This window comes from Microtus oregoni, unplaced genomic scaffold (assembly GCF_018167655.1).
Source record: "Microtus oregoni isolate MIOR12 unplaced genomic scaffold, Mior012 000014F_ref0000157, whole genome shotgun sequence".
NCBI classification, from domain to species: domain Eukaryota; kingdom Metazoa; phylum Chordata; class Mammalia; order Rodentia; family Cricetidae; genus Microtus; species Microtus oregoni.
The window spans coordinates 44,320,399-44,337,817 of NW_024543073.1; the positions used below are offsets into that span (position 1 = coordinate 44,320,399).

The following is a 17,419-nucleotide window of genomic DNA, read 5'->3' on the forward strand; positions in this document are numbered from 1 at the left end:
ATATGTATATATACATTTATGTGATATATATATAATATTCTTAATGTATACATACTTGTGCATATATTGTTCACACAGTCTTAATAAAATGCAGTGGTTCCCTAAAGCGACATAGATTCCAATAAACTGACTGGTCTGCTAGCCTCAAGGAAGTCGCTTGTTCAGTGTTTACGCATGTGACTGAATTTTGTAAGCATCCTGTGTCCTGATCTCTGTGATGCTGAAACTGCTCTCTAGCAGGTCATCAGCATGTAGCAGAGACGTGAAGAAAGGCAGATGTTAGTTCCTGAGGGGAGCCTCCCCACTGGGACTCCTGCCAGTGCGAGCCTGACCGAGCATGTCTCAGCTGTACTTTCCTTCTCTTTCCTAAAGCCCCCCGGGATTTGGACCGCATACTTCTGCCCTGGCTTCCTTCTTCCCAGGACTGGTAGCATACTGTCTTCACATTTTCCTTTTCTCTCACTGTTGCTAAAGCCTCAGGTCTTCAAGGTTTTTACTGCTGATCCCTTCCTGTCTTGGGGATCAGCCTGCCCAGCCCATTTTTAATAAATTCCCTGGCTCATCTCTAGTTATAAGATGAATGAGCAGCGTGTGGGTTCATGTCGACTAGATGAATGAAGATGTTTGTGACGTTTTTAATCCCTACATGGTTCCTGAAGCCTTTCCAGAGGCTTTGACTGTTCCGCATTTCCTTAGTCTCTTTGACTTTAGCTCTTGGAAATCCCTTTGCTGTCTGGCCAATGCCTTGCTGTCCTTTCAGATTTGCGACAGTGTGTTCTCTTGTGTAGGGCTCCTCATACTTGAAGGTGGACAAGGATTACCTGGAAGAGCTGCTGGAGCCACAGAGCCATTGGTGCCACCTCAGGAGTTCCACATCTAGAAGGTCCAGGTGATAGTGACACTGTTGGGCCACAGAGTGAAACAAGACCTGACCACTGGGAAGCTGCTCTTCCTGGCAGACAGACTGGTGCTTCCTTACCTCCCTGGGAGCTACAGTTTAGACCTCCGCTTCCTGTATTTCAGATGGCTCCAGGGGTCTGCTTGTGGTTTGTCTTTTCTCTTGAACGGTACAAGCAGAACTCTGAGTTGATTTCCTTAAGAAAAAAAAAGGGTTGAAATTGTAAGGGTTCAGTGGGTAAAGATGCTTGCTGCCCAAGCCTGGTGACCCGAGTTCAAACCTTGGACACAAGGTTTGTGGAGAGAACAGACCCCCACAAAGTTGTCCTCCGACCTTCACATGTGTGCTGTGACATACACACATGTACACACACACACACACACATGCACACACTCATGCACACATACACACATATCACTTTTTAGAAAGGTAGGGAGGAAGGAGGATAAGAAGGAAGTATCAGGAAGATGCAGTCTGTGCATGTGACAGGCTAGGGACAACCATGTATTTATGCCATTGTATGCTCACAAAAGCCTGTGGTGTCCCTATGGCCCGTCTTATTGTGCAGGCATGTTTAGTAACGAATCCAAAAGTGATTAGGGAATGAGGGCTTATGCTTCTCGCTGAAAACTGCTGCTGACTGCTCCAACACCATTGCCTTGTATGAATCTCCCTAAAAGGTTCTCATCTGGTTCTGAGAAATTCTTCCAAGGAGAACATTAACTGATAGGCCTTACGCCTAATGAGCAACCTCAATTTTCCTTATTCAGACTAAGTTCACTGTCTTCCTAGAGCCTGCAGGGCTTCCTCAACTGCCCTCTGCCCCAGGAAAGTGTTCTGTAGAAGCACACATTAGCAATGTCAGAAATAGCTCACAGCAAAGCTGTTTAGACAGCGTCTGCAGACAGAAGGGCTGCTAGGCCTTTCCCTAGCAGCCCTAAGGAAAATCGGGCAGCAAGACCAGTGCAATGGAGCAGTAGTGTTTCTTCATTGGAACTCTTTATTTCTCTTAAATTACATGACCCTACAAGGATAAATAGACATTTGTATATAAATTGTAAGAGCACATAATTGCTATTATTATTTTGATATGAGAGCAATACTAAGAGATATAATTGCAACTCTTTAAGACTGGCATGAGTCACGGCTCGTTTTTGGCCTTGTGGGTCCTGACACAGTAAACGCTGGGTTTTAGTTTCCGAACCTTATGAGGCAGCTATGGGCTGGAAAGGTCTCTTTCCCAGCTTTTTTGACTGCCAGGAAGTCTGCATTTTCAGTGCAGGGAGTAGGTTAGTCCGTAAGTACTCTGACTAGAGATGTTATCTCTCTCTCTCTCTCTCTCTCTCTCTGCCAAGTATCCTCCCCACCCCCGCCCCGCCTCAACTGCCACAGTTCTGGAGAAGACAGTGATGATAATTTAGGAGGCCAAGGACCTGGGTTCTCCTGACCCTAGCTGTACAAATATTAGCTACAGAAACTTGAACAAGTCACTCCTGTTCATTGGTTCTTAGATGAGAGACTTATATGGAATTTCTTTACATGTAAAATTTTATGAAACCAAAATTATTATATGGAAATTTAAATTTCATTTTGAATGAGTGACCTACCTAAACTCCTTGATGATTTTCATCTAAATGCTTAAAAGACTTTTTCTTAAGAGTGTTGGCAGTTTGTCAACACTGCAAACTCAAAGGAAAACTAGAACAACCTTTTTAGGCAATTAACTGGAATGCTGAGGCCTGTCCCTTAATTATTAAGTGTTTGAGCAGAGTACCAAAATGATGGACAAATTGGTTCTTTCATTTCTCACTTAAGAACTTTGATTTCAGCCTGTGAAAACTTTGCCATTTGTCAGTGACAAGAAAAAGATCAGTGTCCTCACGCAATCTTGTCAAGTCAAAACTGAAGGCCCTGGGGAGTCAGACCACAGACAGCTTGGTGACTCAGTGGTTCCTTCAAGTCCCACATCCTGAAGACATTCTGCAGAGGAAAGCAAGGAGCTCTGGAAGTGGGGTGGGGACGTTTGGGAAAGGCAGAGCTTCTCAGGGAAACCACGTGTCTGGCATCTGTACACCGTGAGCTCAGAGAAGCCCTTAGGAGCGGTCCTCTTCCTCAGCCACTCCAAACATGGTTATTCAACACAAGTTCACCATTGGAAATGGGGCTTTCAGATCTGCATGGTTTGCACGGCCGGGGATCCCTGATGCCGAGGCACACACAACACTCTTTGAGCTCCTCACATTCTGCCCTCCTAATGGAGAACAACATGGCCCAGCTCTACGGGACAACCATAAGAAACCTGCACCGGTTAATAGCCAGGAGAGGTTGTGTGCTCCCTGGTGTGTGTCTCCATTACCTGCACACAGAGCATCTCATTCTGGCACACATGATCGCTACATGACCCACTTAACTCTTTTTCTAGAAGTCTAATTCACAGACAACCAGAGTCCTTTCTCAACATCTCTGGGCTAGGACAGAGGTTTGTGGGGGGAAGCATTGACATATAGCCGAGTCTGAGAGGAGGCTCATCTAGGAGGACTGCTTGTTTCAGGTACCAGGCTTCGTGTACAATCCAGGGCCAGGGCCATTGATCAGTGCATATTCTAAAAGTAGCGGACGGCTGAGGGTGTGGCTCCTACATCAGCACTGCTCATGGCTGTAAACAGCACCGTGGAATTGAAGGTGGGGGATCAGGAATTGAAGGTGGGGAGGGAGGAGTGGGGGGGATCAAGAATTGAAGGTGGGTGAGGAGTGGGGCATCAGGAATTGAAGGTGGGGGATCAGGAATTGAAGGTGGGGAGGGAGGAGTGGGGGGGATCAAAAATTGAAGGTGAGGGAGGAGTGGGGCATCAGGAATAGAAGGTGGGGGAGGGAGGAGTGGGGCATCAGGAATAGAAGGTGGGGGAGGGAGGAGTGGGGCATCAGGAATAGAAGGTGGGGGAGGGAGGAGTGGGGCATCAGGAATAGAAGGTGGGGCAGGGAGGAGTGGGGCATCAGGAATTGAAGGTGGGGGATCAGGAATTGAAGGTGGGGAGGGAGGAGTGGGGGGGATCAAGAATTGAAGGTGGGGGGAGGAGTGGGGCATCAGGAATTGAAGGTGGGGGAGGGAGGAGTGAGGCAATTTAAGGTCATCCTCAGCTATACAAGCTATACAACGAGTTCAAATAGAGAGCAGGAAAATATCATGGCCAAAGAAGGAGGAGGGGTAACACAGGCAGGCGCTGCTCTCTGCTGATCTCGACTGGGGCATACTGACTCAGTGCAACTTTCTTAGCCTAAGATGTCTCTGCAGGTTCACAGTGATGCTGTGTGGGCAATGTGCAGAACTTTTAGTTGGTGGGATCTTGCTGTAGGCCACTGGGGTGGGCCTTGAGACTTTCTAGTCTTGTCCTGCCTTCTGTCCTCTTTTGTTCCCTGACTGCTGAGGGAATGTAAGCAGCCATCTTCATCTTAGACTCATGCCACCCATGCCTTCCTTGGCACAATGGATTGCACCCTCTCAGACCATAAGCTGGTTAAACCTTCTGCCCTTAACTTATCAGGTATTTCTTCTTGATCACAGCAACAAAAGTAACGGACACACTTATGTGTGTGTTGGGTAGCTGAACATCTAAAGGCAGTTTTTTCCTTTTTTTTAATAGTTTATTTACTTTTATTTTATGTGCATTGGTGTTTTGCTGGCATGCATGTCTGTATGAGGATGTCGGGTTGCCTGGAACTGGAGTTACAGGCAGTTGTGAGCTGCCACGTGGGTGCTGGGAGCTGAACCCCAGTCCTCTGGAAGAACATTCAGTGCTCTTAACTACTGAGCCATCTCTCCAGGCCCTGGAGGCTGCTTTTAAAGCTCATATCAGTCTCGTGCATCATACTTATCCGTCCAAATCATACAAGCCAATCATTTCTACTGTAGTCACTGAAGTAGGAACATCACCATCATCTTAAAGTTTGGATATTTTTCTTCTCTGAAGTCTGGGATGTGACTCACTGGTACAGCACTTACAGGAGGCTGTACCCAAACACTGGAAAGAAGGGGGAAATAAAAGAGATGCTTTTCTCACCAGAATAACAAAACCTTCATTTATTAAGTCATCTTCGTTTCCCTTTACTCTTCCCATGCTTCTCTGAAACCCCAACTAACTGCTGTCTACACATTGTCTTTAGAGTGACTTTCTGTTCAGAACACTGCATATACATGGAAGATGCCCCATTGTGGTTGGCTTCCCTCACTGAGAGTGCTGTTGAACACTGGATTTCTCTGGAGAATTTACTCACTTGTTAAGACTTCTGTTTGTATGTGTTTTATTAGTGAATTGAACTACCTTTCTCACTTATAGAGTATACCATATACAAAGTATATTATAAATGTAAAGTATAATATATATGTAACACACACACACACACACACACACACACACACACACACACACACTGTCCAGGCTAAGAAAATGTTGTACCTGTTTTGGCAGCACAGGTATTAAAATTGGAACAATTCAGAGAAGGTTAGCATGGCTCCAATGTAAGGATGACATAGGCATTCATGGGATATTCCACAGTTCTATTTTAAACTTTGCTTTGGGAGGACAACAGAGATGAAATGAGTACAGCCATGACAGGTTTGTCTGGAGTGGCCCGGGACAGTCAAAGCATGGAAAGTTTGATGTTCTGGAAGGGCAATGGACAGCTCTTTTGAAGGATGGAATTTTTGAATCCTGAAAATGAGGTTTATTTTTAGAGAGTAAACACTTTTAGATTCTTATTACACTAAAACATATTGCATTTGAAATGTATCTGTTAAACCTTACATACTGAAACTGTGATAGATTTTGTGAAATATAAAGATTTCTCTTAACTGGTAAAGGTCAAACATTGTTTATGACTTGGAGCAATTGTATAGTTTGCTGTTAGAAATTTTGCTTTGGACATTGGTAAGTGGGCTGTTATCTAGCATGAAGTTCTTAGGATGCTAGAGTTCACCTCCTTTCATTAAAGTTGATTTCAGAGGAAAAAGAGAAAGACAATGTACATTTAACCAACAATTATAGGAATCTCTAGTTTCTTCTTTTCCTGACAAGGTTTAGTTCATTTAGCATTAAGAATTGGTTCTTTCTTTGATGGGTGCTTGTCATCAACATCATTTGTGGAGAAGAGGACTGCGAGCCATCACGGGGTGCTGGTGACTGAATGGGGGCTCTCTGCAAGAGTAGCAAGTCCTCCTAACACTGAGCCTCCTCTCCAGATCCCATCTCGGGGTGCTGGTGACCGAATGGGGCTCTCTGCAAGAGTAGCAAGTCTTTCTAACACTGAGCCTCCTCTCCAGGTCCCATTGCCTGCTCTAAAAATCCAGAACAATGATGAGGCAAAACCTAAAATTACTTATGCATTTGCTTGTTTCATCTCTGTTTTCTTTTTCTTTTTTACATTTAATTGAACTTGTTGTTTAGAGGTAAAATGGAGGGGGAGACCAATTAACTGAATATTTTGGCTTTTTCGATTCTCTAAAGACAGGCCTTATAGTAATTTAGGGAAAAACAATCCGACAAACATCAATGAAAGAATAAGTAAACAAATCACCCAAACTGCCAGGCAGTGGTGGCACACTCCTTTAATCCCAGCACTTGGGAAGCAGAGGCAGGCGGATGTCTGTGAGTCCAACTCTAGCCTGGTCTTCAGAGCGAGTTCCAGGGCAGCCAGGGCTACACAGAGAAACATTGTCTCACATTACCCACACTGAGCAAACAAACAAAAACCCAAATCAAAAACCACCCAAACAAAAACCCTTGGTCTTCCTCCTGGGGGATTTCTGAGACAGGTGTTCCCTTCTGCTTCCCATCTCCTGAGTGGGTTTGGGTTCTCATGCAGCAAATGACTCTGAAGCAAAGCTCATCTTTCTGCCGTGGGCGTGGGCGGAAAGCTGGGACTAGGAGCTGGGCCTCTGCCGTGGGCATGGGCAGAAGCTGAGACTACTAGCTGTGTCTTTGCAGTGGATGTGGAAGGGAAGCTGAGACTACGAGGTGTGCCTCAAATTCAATATCTAGCATGCTCGAAGGCCTGCTCAAACTAGGACAGGTTCAGAAAAACAAACTTACAATTGAGCTGAATGACTGTCGTGGTGACAAAAATGACTATGACATGAAGGGAACTTATCGAGTTCTTAGCTTGAAAGTGCCAAGTCGGTGCTCAGGAGACTGCTCTCATGCAGTGGCCCTAGATGCATGGCTAAGCACCAGAAGATAGGAGAGGTAGAAAGCCACTGTCCCTTGGGACGGATCTCAGTCAGTGTGCATAGCTTTATATCCTTGAGAGACAAACCCTTGTTAGCAAGAGCAGCTGGACTCGGGCATCTGGGGTGGGGTGAGGCTCAGCACACAGGAAACATTGCTGACGCGGGACGCCCATTTCCGGCAGAGGGAAGGCTAGTGGAGGTGGGGAATCTCTTTTCGTGAGTACATTAAGGAAAATGCTGCCTTTTCACGCATGTGGCTAAGAACTGGCACCAAGAATAGCAAATGTGCCGTTGTGGGTTGTCCTTGGTGAACCTGGGCAAGTGATCTTGTTGTGTTGAGGCATGCTAAGTATAAGCTGCTGGATGGGAGAGAAGCACATGAGCCAGGACGGCAGAAGAGACCGTGTGTGCCGACATGGACTGATCTTTAATCTCTCTGAATTTCCTAAAGGACGTTTTCATTCTTATGAAGATTACTTAGAAACTGACCGCTTTGTTCCACGTGAAAGCTTAGTTGATTTCATCTCTCATGACTTCAGGGCTCTCACGACTCCAGCGTCTCTCCTGAACTCTCTTGACTTCTCAGCCCACTGAGTCTTCTATCTAATTTGTTCACGTTGTCATATATACAAGTCCGCTGCCAGATGCTGACTCGCACAAGGTCCTGGGAACCAATCTCTCTTGTCGTGACCTCTTTATTAGCTGTGTGGACAGTTTCCTTTCATACTCTGGTCTAATGAACCTTACTGCTTCCTGGCTTTATGACCTCCTCAGCCCCTCCCCCACCATTCCTGTCCTGCACCCAGACTGCTTATCTAGCTGGAATTTATTTGATTTCTCTCTCCCTGCCCCCTGTCCTATGGGAAAGCTCAAGGCTAGCCTCCCTTAAGCGTTAATAAATGCAGTTTATGCAGTGGAATCCTTGGATAAGTCAGGCTTGACCCTGTCACATGCTTTTTAGACAAGACTTGCTCTGCATGGTTTAGGACTGAGAATCTAACATGCTGTTCACATTCTAGGACTGTGGATTATGCTAAAGACGTGGGACACGGGGCTGACATGTACGGCACACTTCCCGTGTTCAGAGTGAAGGGGGGGGGACCAGGATGCTCTGTAGTGAGTGTGGACTACACTAATTCTTATCTCCCACTCTGAGATGAAGCAAAGGTGAGGAAAACCAAAGGAAATCACAGGAGGACAGTGCACTGTGTTTTGTACTGAAATACCATGTAAATTCTTGTCTGGATACCATATGAACACCCCTAACACACTTTTTATATTGCAGCCGCCTGATTTCTAGATGTTTATGAGCCCACTACATTTAGTCAAGCACATGTCTTACTTTTCTTTTAAGCCGTTGGTACTTCCTTGGATTATGCCCTGTTTTTTTTTTTTTTTTTTTTTTTTTTTTTTGTGATTGATTACGATTTATCTTGGCAGTGGTAGGAAGCTCGTTGTTATAGACTGGTTTTTTCTTTTAGTAGTTCAGACAGTGAAGAATGACTTTCTAATGCTGCTAAGTATTCTAGGCAGTGGGGCAGGGAGAGAAGGGTAGATTATTTAGCTCTAGACATGCAGAGTGCAGGGGCAGGGAAAAGGAAGGCGGTTTCCAATTTCATAGAGAAAATTTGGACAGCGTTTGAGCAGGGAATAAGAAAAATACCCAAATGTAATTTTATAGCCAACTTCCCATGTCTTCATGTCTTCAGGATAACTTAAGATCTTCTGGGTCCCTTGCCATTCAGCTTGCTGATGGTCCAAGAGAAATAGGAGGAGGGCTGGGAAAATTCCTCTAGATGGTTGGGATATACAGGGTTTGCTGTATCGTTTAAAATTGAAGCCTAATTGTACAATATCAATCCTGGTTTGTTTCTAAAATGATCTTTCTGCATAAATATAACAGAAAAATCCCGAACAGAATTTCTGCCTCTGCATATATGTGATAATATTACCAAGGTCGTGGTTCCGTGACCAGTGGATGGGCCCAATGAAGATAAATACGGTCATTCAATTTTATATGATGGAAAAATGGTCTACATCCAGTAAAGATTGTACTTCAACTTTGAATTTTGTTCTTTTCCTGGGCTTGTAATCTGAGGTATGTTCCTTCCGCTAGGATACCAGAGGTGAAGTCCAGTTCTAGATGGTTGTTAGCTCATGACAGGAGACAGCCAATGCTCTGAGCTGCACTGATGGCAGCAGGTGAAACATGCCGAGTGCATCTTTGGACTTGCCTTGTTTTCAGCCTATAACAGGTTTAGCTGAATAAACCCTGCTTCACGTTAAGGAGAGTCGATTGATACCCCATACTTGTAAACTCTTGGTCTTAGGGTCGCCCTTCCTGACACCCCTGACCAAGAGAAAAGAGCAAGACAGCAGCGAGTAGGGAGAATCAAGTCAGTTGTCTTGACCCATTGAGACTGAGAAGAGGATGATTGTCAAAGTGCCCCTGGGGCGTATCTTCTGCTGTCCCTCTTGCTTCCCAGAGTTTTAGCGTATCCACATGCCTTCCTCCCCACAAGACTCCTAAAAATAGGCCTATTCTAATACTACAGGCTCCAAGTTGATGGTGACCTTGTTGTCCTGAGGACCCAGGACACAAACTACAACGAGTAAAAATCTGGTTGTTCCATGAAAAAAGAATAACCAGAAGGAAGGTATGAGTGTTCCTACGGGGTTGAGGATTTTATTATGGATATAAGGGAAAAAACTGGTAGAGGCAGAGATAGCTGGAAGAGTTCGGAGTGGATGACCAGAAGACTGAGCTAGGCCCCGTGAGGAGAGGGAAGGAGGGCCAGGAGCTAAGAGGTCAGGAGGCAGAGGCCTTAAGCGGGGTGGGGGAGAAGAGTATAGCCAAAATGACTGGTTTACACAGGAAGAGCTGAGGGAAGGGCAGCTCAGCCCCTGGAGAAGTTTAGGGGAGGGGGCCGTGAATGACAGCCAGGAAGAGCCCGTAGCAGGTGGGCACTGAGGGATGCTAAGAGAACCTGGAGCCTTCGTCAGTTTTGGTGTTGATAGCCTCCTCAGATGTCTGTTCCAGGTTTGAGACCTAACAATGTTGTCAGCTAAAAGTGAAATTTGAGGCATATATGTAGTTGCTATTTTACTCTTTTGCTCTTTGGGGAGCCCGCCACTCTGCTTCCAAATAAATCACACATGGAGTCTTAGTCTTACATTGAATGCTCAGCCTTAACTTGGCTTGTTTCCAGAAAGTTTTTCTTAAGTTAAATGATCCCATTTATCCTTTGTCTCCAGGCTTTTATCTTTCTCTATTTCTGTACACCTTTCTCTACTTCTTTCTCTGTGGCTTGTGTAGCTGGGTGACTGGGTGGGTGGGTGGGTGGGTTGCTAGCGCCTGAAGTCTTCCTTTCCTTTTCTTTCTCTAGATCCTTGATCCTTCCATTTTGATCTTTTTCTCTTCCTATTTATTCTGTCTGCGAGCCTTGCCCATCCTTTCTCCAGATTTGCTGTTGGCTGTTCAGCTCTTTATTAGATCAGGTGTTTTAGACAGGCAAAGTAACACAGCTTCACAGAGTTACACAAATGCAACATAAAAGAATACAACACATTTTATCATCATTAAGCAAATGTTCCACAGAATAAACAAATGTTCACATCTTAAAATGGTATTCCACAGCATATATGGAAGTAGGGTTAGATGAAGCATGCACTTTAGTGTGAGACTCGTAACTATATACTGCTCTGTTCCCAGGTCACTGGGAAAGCAGGGAAATCTGAATGACCCCTGCCTCTTAGAGTCCTGTAAGGAGTCTCTCATTACATGCACTTGGAGCTTCCAGTAAGGAAGAGGCAACCAGTGCTAGATACAAAGGACTAATCATGAGGAAAGTTCCTGACATGAAGACAGGAGCCAACCCACCATCCACAGCAAAATCAAAGAAAAGTTCATTGCAAGGGGGCATAAAAATGCACACGAATATGCACACACACACACACACACACGAAATGACTATTCTTAGATGAGAAATAACATATACATTAGTGAAAAGAAGCCTTTGAGAAGCATCTAATGAGAAACTAAAGCCTTAGTGGACTGGTGCTCATGGGAACGTTAATGGCAGAAGTAAACACTTCAGTGGAAAGCTAGGGGATAATTTGAGAACTTGTAGTGAGAAGGAAGAGCGTGAGAGAAAGGAAGGGAAGATAGTGGGAGTCAAAGGCATAGATTATAGGCACCTCAGAAAGAGAACTCAAGAAACGGAGTAGGAGTACCTTGAAGGAATTACACAAAGGATTATCAGTACCAAAGGACACGACTTTACAATTGCAAAAGTCACCGAGTACCTAATACGATGTTTGGGGAAAAGACCAGTCCCAGATCTTTTTGAACTTTGTGAAATGTCAGAAATTCAGACATAAAGAGGAGATCTTAACCACTTCCACAGAGAAAGCAACAGAAGCAAATGACAACTGGATTGACACCAGCAATGGCAGTCAGTTCCCCACTTGGAAGACAGGAAGCTTGAGGCCCTGGGACAAAGGCTTCAGATTTCAGAAATGCCAATAAGGCCAGAAACAGGCAGTCGATTGAAAAACTAGAACGCAGCTATTTTCAAATAGGCAGAGACTGTGTGTGTGTGTATGTGTGTGTGTCTGTGCTATGTGTGTACTTGTTCATGTGTGTTGTGGAAGCCAGAGGTCATCCTCAGTATCAGCAGACAGGTGCAAGGTACAGTCAACCTTTGTGTGTGTTGGACATGCAAGCAAGTGTACATGTTCACATATATGTTAAACATGTGTGAAGGTTGATGTTGGGTGTCTTTCTTGATCACTCTCTACTTTACTTACTGAGGCAGGATCTAACATGGAGCTTGCAATCTACCATTTCCTCTAGGTAGCTTTTCCAGGAGACCCGATGCCTCCACTTCTTGAGCGCTGGGTTCACAGGTGCGCTGTGATGATGCCTGCCGTGCTTTCATGTGGATTCCTGTGACCCAAACTGCAGTTCTCACTGTGAATGGCAAGAACTTTACCCATGAGCCATTTCTCCACCCTCCACCTTGTTTCTTTCCACAGGGTCTCTCTCTGGCCTGACACTTGCAGTCTGACTATACAGACTGGCTATGGAGCACCAGAGATTTGCCTGACTCTGCCTCCTCAGATCGGAAATGACAGGTGCATTCCACCATGCCCAGTTTGTAAACATGGATTCTGAGGATTGAAATCAGGTTTTTATGCTCGCAAGGCAAGCACTTAATTACTTAAGATATCTCCCCAGGGGGCTGGAGAGATGGCTTAGAGGTTAAGAGCATTGCCTGCTCTTCCAAAGGTCCTGAGTTCAATTCCCAGCAACCACATGGTGGCTCATAACCATCTGTAATGGGGTCTGGTGCCCTCTTCAGGCCTGCAGACATACACACAGACAGAATATTGTATACATAATAAATAAATAAATATTTTAAAAAAAGATATCTCCCCAGCCAGAGGTCTGTTTTTCCTAGTCATAGCTCTTCCATACTTTTTCAGCACGTTCTTCCTACAAAACAAAGATCTGAGTCAAGAGAGCAAGAGACACAAGATCCCTGGTGGTGTAAGGTCACCACTATGGGGATGAGAAGGAATTCCTGCAGGCTAAGAGACCTTGCACAGGATGATGGGAAGCTTGGCAAAAATTCTCCCAGCAAAAACAGAGCCAGTTGATAAATATGGCCGCGGGTGGCAGCGGGAGCCATGCAGAAGATGAGTGGAGAATTACTGACAAGTCTAGGAAAGTGTAGCTGGGGCTCAAGTGAAAGGAAACAATTTATTCGAGGAACACAGTGCAGATACTGAAGAAATGGATGGCCATGTCTTGAAAAATTCATATATTAAAGTCCTAACCTTCAGTGTGATAGTGTTGAAAGTTACCAATTTGGGGGGATGATCAGGTCAAGAAGGTGAAGCCCTAGGGCCAGGATTGGGCCTTTAAGAAAGAAACTGGAAAGAAATCTAGTAAAAAGATACTCTCTGTGACCCAGGAAGCCCCTCCCCAGATACTGAGTCCATCAGGACGTCTTGACTTCTAAGCCTACAGAACCATGAGAAAGAAATTTCCATTGTTTTTAAGCTGCTTTGTATATGGTGTTTTGTTACAGTGGCTCAAATGGCTGATGATGGAGAAAAGGAGTTGTAATATACCACCTACTCAAAGATGAATCATAGCTACAGAGTTTCAACTAAAACACACAATAATAAATCTATCTACTCAAGATTATGAAGGAAGCTGTCTGTATGTACAGAGCATGCTTTATGGAAATATTAGGCTGGAGAGAGATGAGGGACAAGTGGCAGTTTACACTTGACCGTGCAGTCGGAAGACGATGCTGAGAGACAGCCTGAAGAGAAGCTCACCTAAAAGGCTGTTTGTGACCTGAGCTACTCCACGAACATTTTCTGGTGCTCCAGAACTGCAGGCCCTTCATTCAGGAGTAAGTGGGGTTTGCAGTGGCCTCCAGCAATCTTGCAGTTGTCATCTGGCTAGGTGGTGGGTAGGAAGGGGCAATAAAATTTAAATGGGCTGAAGAAGAATATCTTTGGCAGCTGGCACTGTGGCAGTCAGCACCAGCTGCTCCTGGCTGTAGGTGGCAGCAGGGGGGAGTGTCAGTCTTTTCTTTCTGACTCTTCTTTTCCTCTTTCCTCCCCTTTTCTCTCTCTCCATCCTCTTCTCCCAGCCTCTAGCTATCTATTTACCTAATATTATCTGTCTGTCTGTCTGTCCATCCATCTACTTACCTGTCTATCAATCATCTGTCTGTCTATCTCAATCTATCCTAAAAAACATAAATGCTATTAGCTGAAAGAAAAATACTTAGGCATGTATTACTAAATAACAAGTCCTTCTGGGGCTTGGAGTCTTTCCAGAGGACTCATGAGAGGAATGTGCATGCATGGGTTCTGCAGGTGATCAACAATGCAGATGAGAGGGACGTGCATGCATGGGTTCTGTTGGTGACCAAAAATGCAGATGAGAGGGACGTGCATGCATGGGTTCTGTTGGTGACCAAAAATGCAAATGAGAGGAGCATGCATGCATAAGTTCTGTGACCAAGCATACAGATGAGAGGGTTCCGTTGGTGACCAACAATACAGACATTCACCCTCATTTGTTGAAATGCAAAATCCACACCAAGGAACCCAAATCTTTGAGGATGAGCTGAAGATTCTGCATTCTAACAAACTCTCTTAGGAACTCTAGTGCACTGTGAAATTTGAGGAAGACTTTTCTAAAGGTGTGTCAGGAGGAAAACGCCATCAAATGTGTGTCAGGAGGAAAATGTCACAGCACCTGTATACTTGACTGGCAGAATAAGGCTTTACTGCTTAGACTCTGACCAGAACTTTGTTACACAGAACTCGGTTCCTCAAAAGGACTAGAATCTAGCTTAAATGATTAATGTTGGGGAAAAAGGTACTCAGAATGAAGGTGACAGTCACTGCAGAGATGACCGAGAGGAACAAGAACAAAGCCTAGCATGAGAAGAGATTCTGAAAGAATTCTGAGGAGGTGTGGGGAAAGATAAGATCTTGACTCAACTGACATCCCCACTCCCCAGATGTATGCACATCATGAAAGTACATGTATGTGCTCATGTGCCCGAGGTTAACCTCAAGTATCATTTTACCCCCTGGGTGTATACATTTTCGTGGAGGAACACGTATGTGCACACGTGCCTGAGGTCAATCTTGTATTTCATTTCTTAGAAGCCACCTCCCTTGTTATTTGAGATAAGGTCTCCACCTAATAACTGGGGCTCAATGGCTAGGCAGGCTGGGTGGCGCTTGTTCCCCAGGGATTCAACACTGAGATCACAAATGCATGCCACCATGCCCGGCTCATTACACAAGTTCTGGGAATCAAACTCAGGTCCTCACGCTTGTGTGACAAGCACTTTACCAACTCAGCTGTTGTCCTAGCCCTGATTTTTGGACTCTTGAGAGTAAAGGGTTTTGAAGTGGCATAAGGATGAAATCCCTCTTCACCCGTGACACCGTGTGAAGGCTTACTGTGAACATTCCAATACTTTCCAGTGGTCTTCTTCTGAAAGTGACATGGTGCCAAAAGTGATTGATTTACAAGGATAGAGAAGGAGTTTTGTTTTACATTTTGACCGTTGTATGTTGTGTAGCTAGTGGTGGCTGTTTGGACTGCTTCTTTGGTGGGGAAGGTACAAGGTAGACTGATGTTGCTCTTTGTTTAAAGGATTGTGTCAGAACACAGAATGCAGCTGGCTCTTTCATCATCATGATCACAGCTGCCTCAAGTGACACAAGATTGTTAATACACACTACACATATTTTCACTTCTTACTTAATAATCTGATTTTCTGGTTTTATTACCTCTCTCCTCTCTTAGCCTCCCACGGACACACTTCTGTGCACGTGTGTTGGATCTTATCCGCCTGAGAAACTTCATCACCTTTGACATCTCCAATTTACACAATCCTTTTATTCTCTGTGTTCATTGTTCCAGAACCTTCCTCCCAGAACATCAGGGTCTTAGTAACTTCTACTGGGTTCTCCTCCAAGTTGTATACTCAACCTACTTATTATTCTACTAACGATGCAAAAAAAAAAATGGAAGTAGGTAAAGGCTCCATCTAATGCAGCACAGATAGCTACCATTTCTATTTTTTATTTTATTGAAAATAGGGTTTATTTTGCAATATATTCTGATTACAGTTTTTATCTCTTTCTACTACTTCACCTCCCCTGCTAGCCAGATCCACACCCTTCATGTCTTTCCTTAGAAAGCAAACAGACATTTAAGTAATAATGATGATGATGATGATGATGATAATGATCAAGATAAATAATAGAATAAGATAAAGCAAAACCAAGCAAATTGAATAGGGCAAAAAAACAAGCAGAAGAAAAAGACGTGAGAAACATATATAGATGCAGAGACACTGACATTTGCACATATAGGAAATTCCATAGAAACACAAAAGAAGGCATAATATGAACACACAAAACCTGTAAGACAATTTTTTGAATTAGACATTTTTTTTCTGTTTTAGGCATGGACATTTTAAATTTAAATGTCATTTAAAAGTGTCAGCATCTCCATTTAAAATACCCATAAGTAGTTGCTTTACAAAATGAAAACTACCCCAGTGTGACATTAGCTTAATAAATTAGCTTATGATTCGGGTGTTTCCCTGCTTCGGTTTGATACATTTCAGGCTTTTCTGGGATCTTCCATGAAGCTGTAGATCTTGCCTGGGCCAGAAGAGTCTAAAAAGGCCCTATTCTCATATCTGATAGGTCCAGTCGTCGCCAGGGCCTCTCTTTGGGGGAGCTTCTCATGCCGAGATCACAGTCGTGAGCTTCTTGATGTGACAGTAGAAACAGATGGCACGGTCTCTGGAAGCCAGCTAGGAAATCACAGATCTCACTTCTGTGGACTCAAACTGCTCACAAGGTCATCCCACATTCAAGGGAAGAAGGAAATACACTCAACCCCCAGATGAGGGTCTGACCTAGTCACACCGTAACATGGCAGCGTACAGGAATGAGGAGACTGTTGTGTATGTCTCCAATCACCTAACCCCTTTAGCAAAACATTTTTCTGAATTACTTCATGTATTTATATATATATATATATATGTGTGTGTGTGTGTGTGTGTGTGTGTGTGTGTGTGCATACACACACACATGTACCTATGGGTGTGTGTATATACATAAATATGTGGATCTATTGTATGGTAAAACCCAGCACTGTGTCTGCATGCTCTCGCAGTGGGGTTATGAGTAATGAAATCATTCACAATTATGTTGAAAACACAGTGACGCCTGGATGGGAGTTGTTTCTGATTGTCTGTTATTTTCTCTAAAGTCACTTGCAAAAGAGTCCTTGCAATACATATTTCTTAGAAGATGGGTACCTCCTAAATATGGAATACATTTTGTTTGGATAAGAAACGTGTGATCTCTCACTTGCTCGGCTGACTTCTGGAAAACTAGCTGTCTTTTGTCCTCGTCTGTTCTTGCTGCTGCAGATGGACTTAGCTCTCACTGCTCAAAATTAGCTTTCCCTTCCGGTTTTAGCTTTTTTATTCTGTGTTTGTTTACTACAAGTCCCTTCTACCATTTTTGAAACTGGATAAGATGCAATCAAAATATTTAACAATACAGAAATATGATAGCAGAGAGTTGGCTCAGTGGTTTTAAGTATGCATGACTCTTGGGGAAGACCGGGGTTTTGTTTCCAACACTTAGAACCACCTGTAACTAGAGGTCCCAGGGTCTGACTCCTCTGGGTTCCATAGACACTCCCACTCACGTGCCCATACACACCC

The 17,419-nt window shown here is 44.2% G+C and overlaps 1 non-coding gene across 1 annotated transcript; it reads left to right on the forward strand.

Annotated features, from left to right (window-relative positions):
• The first annotated feature begins 5,348 nt into the window (after nt 1-5,348).
• Nucleotides 5,349-5,455, forward strand: LOC121456014. The gene has a single exon (XR_005975568.1). It is a non-coding gene; the product is annotated as a U6 spliceosomal RNA (small nuclear RNA).
• Nucleotides 5,456-17,419: the final 11,964 nt, after the last annotated feature.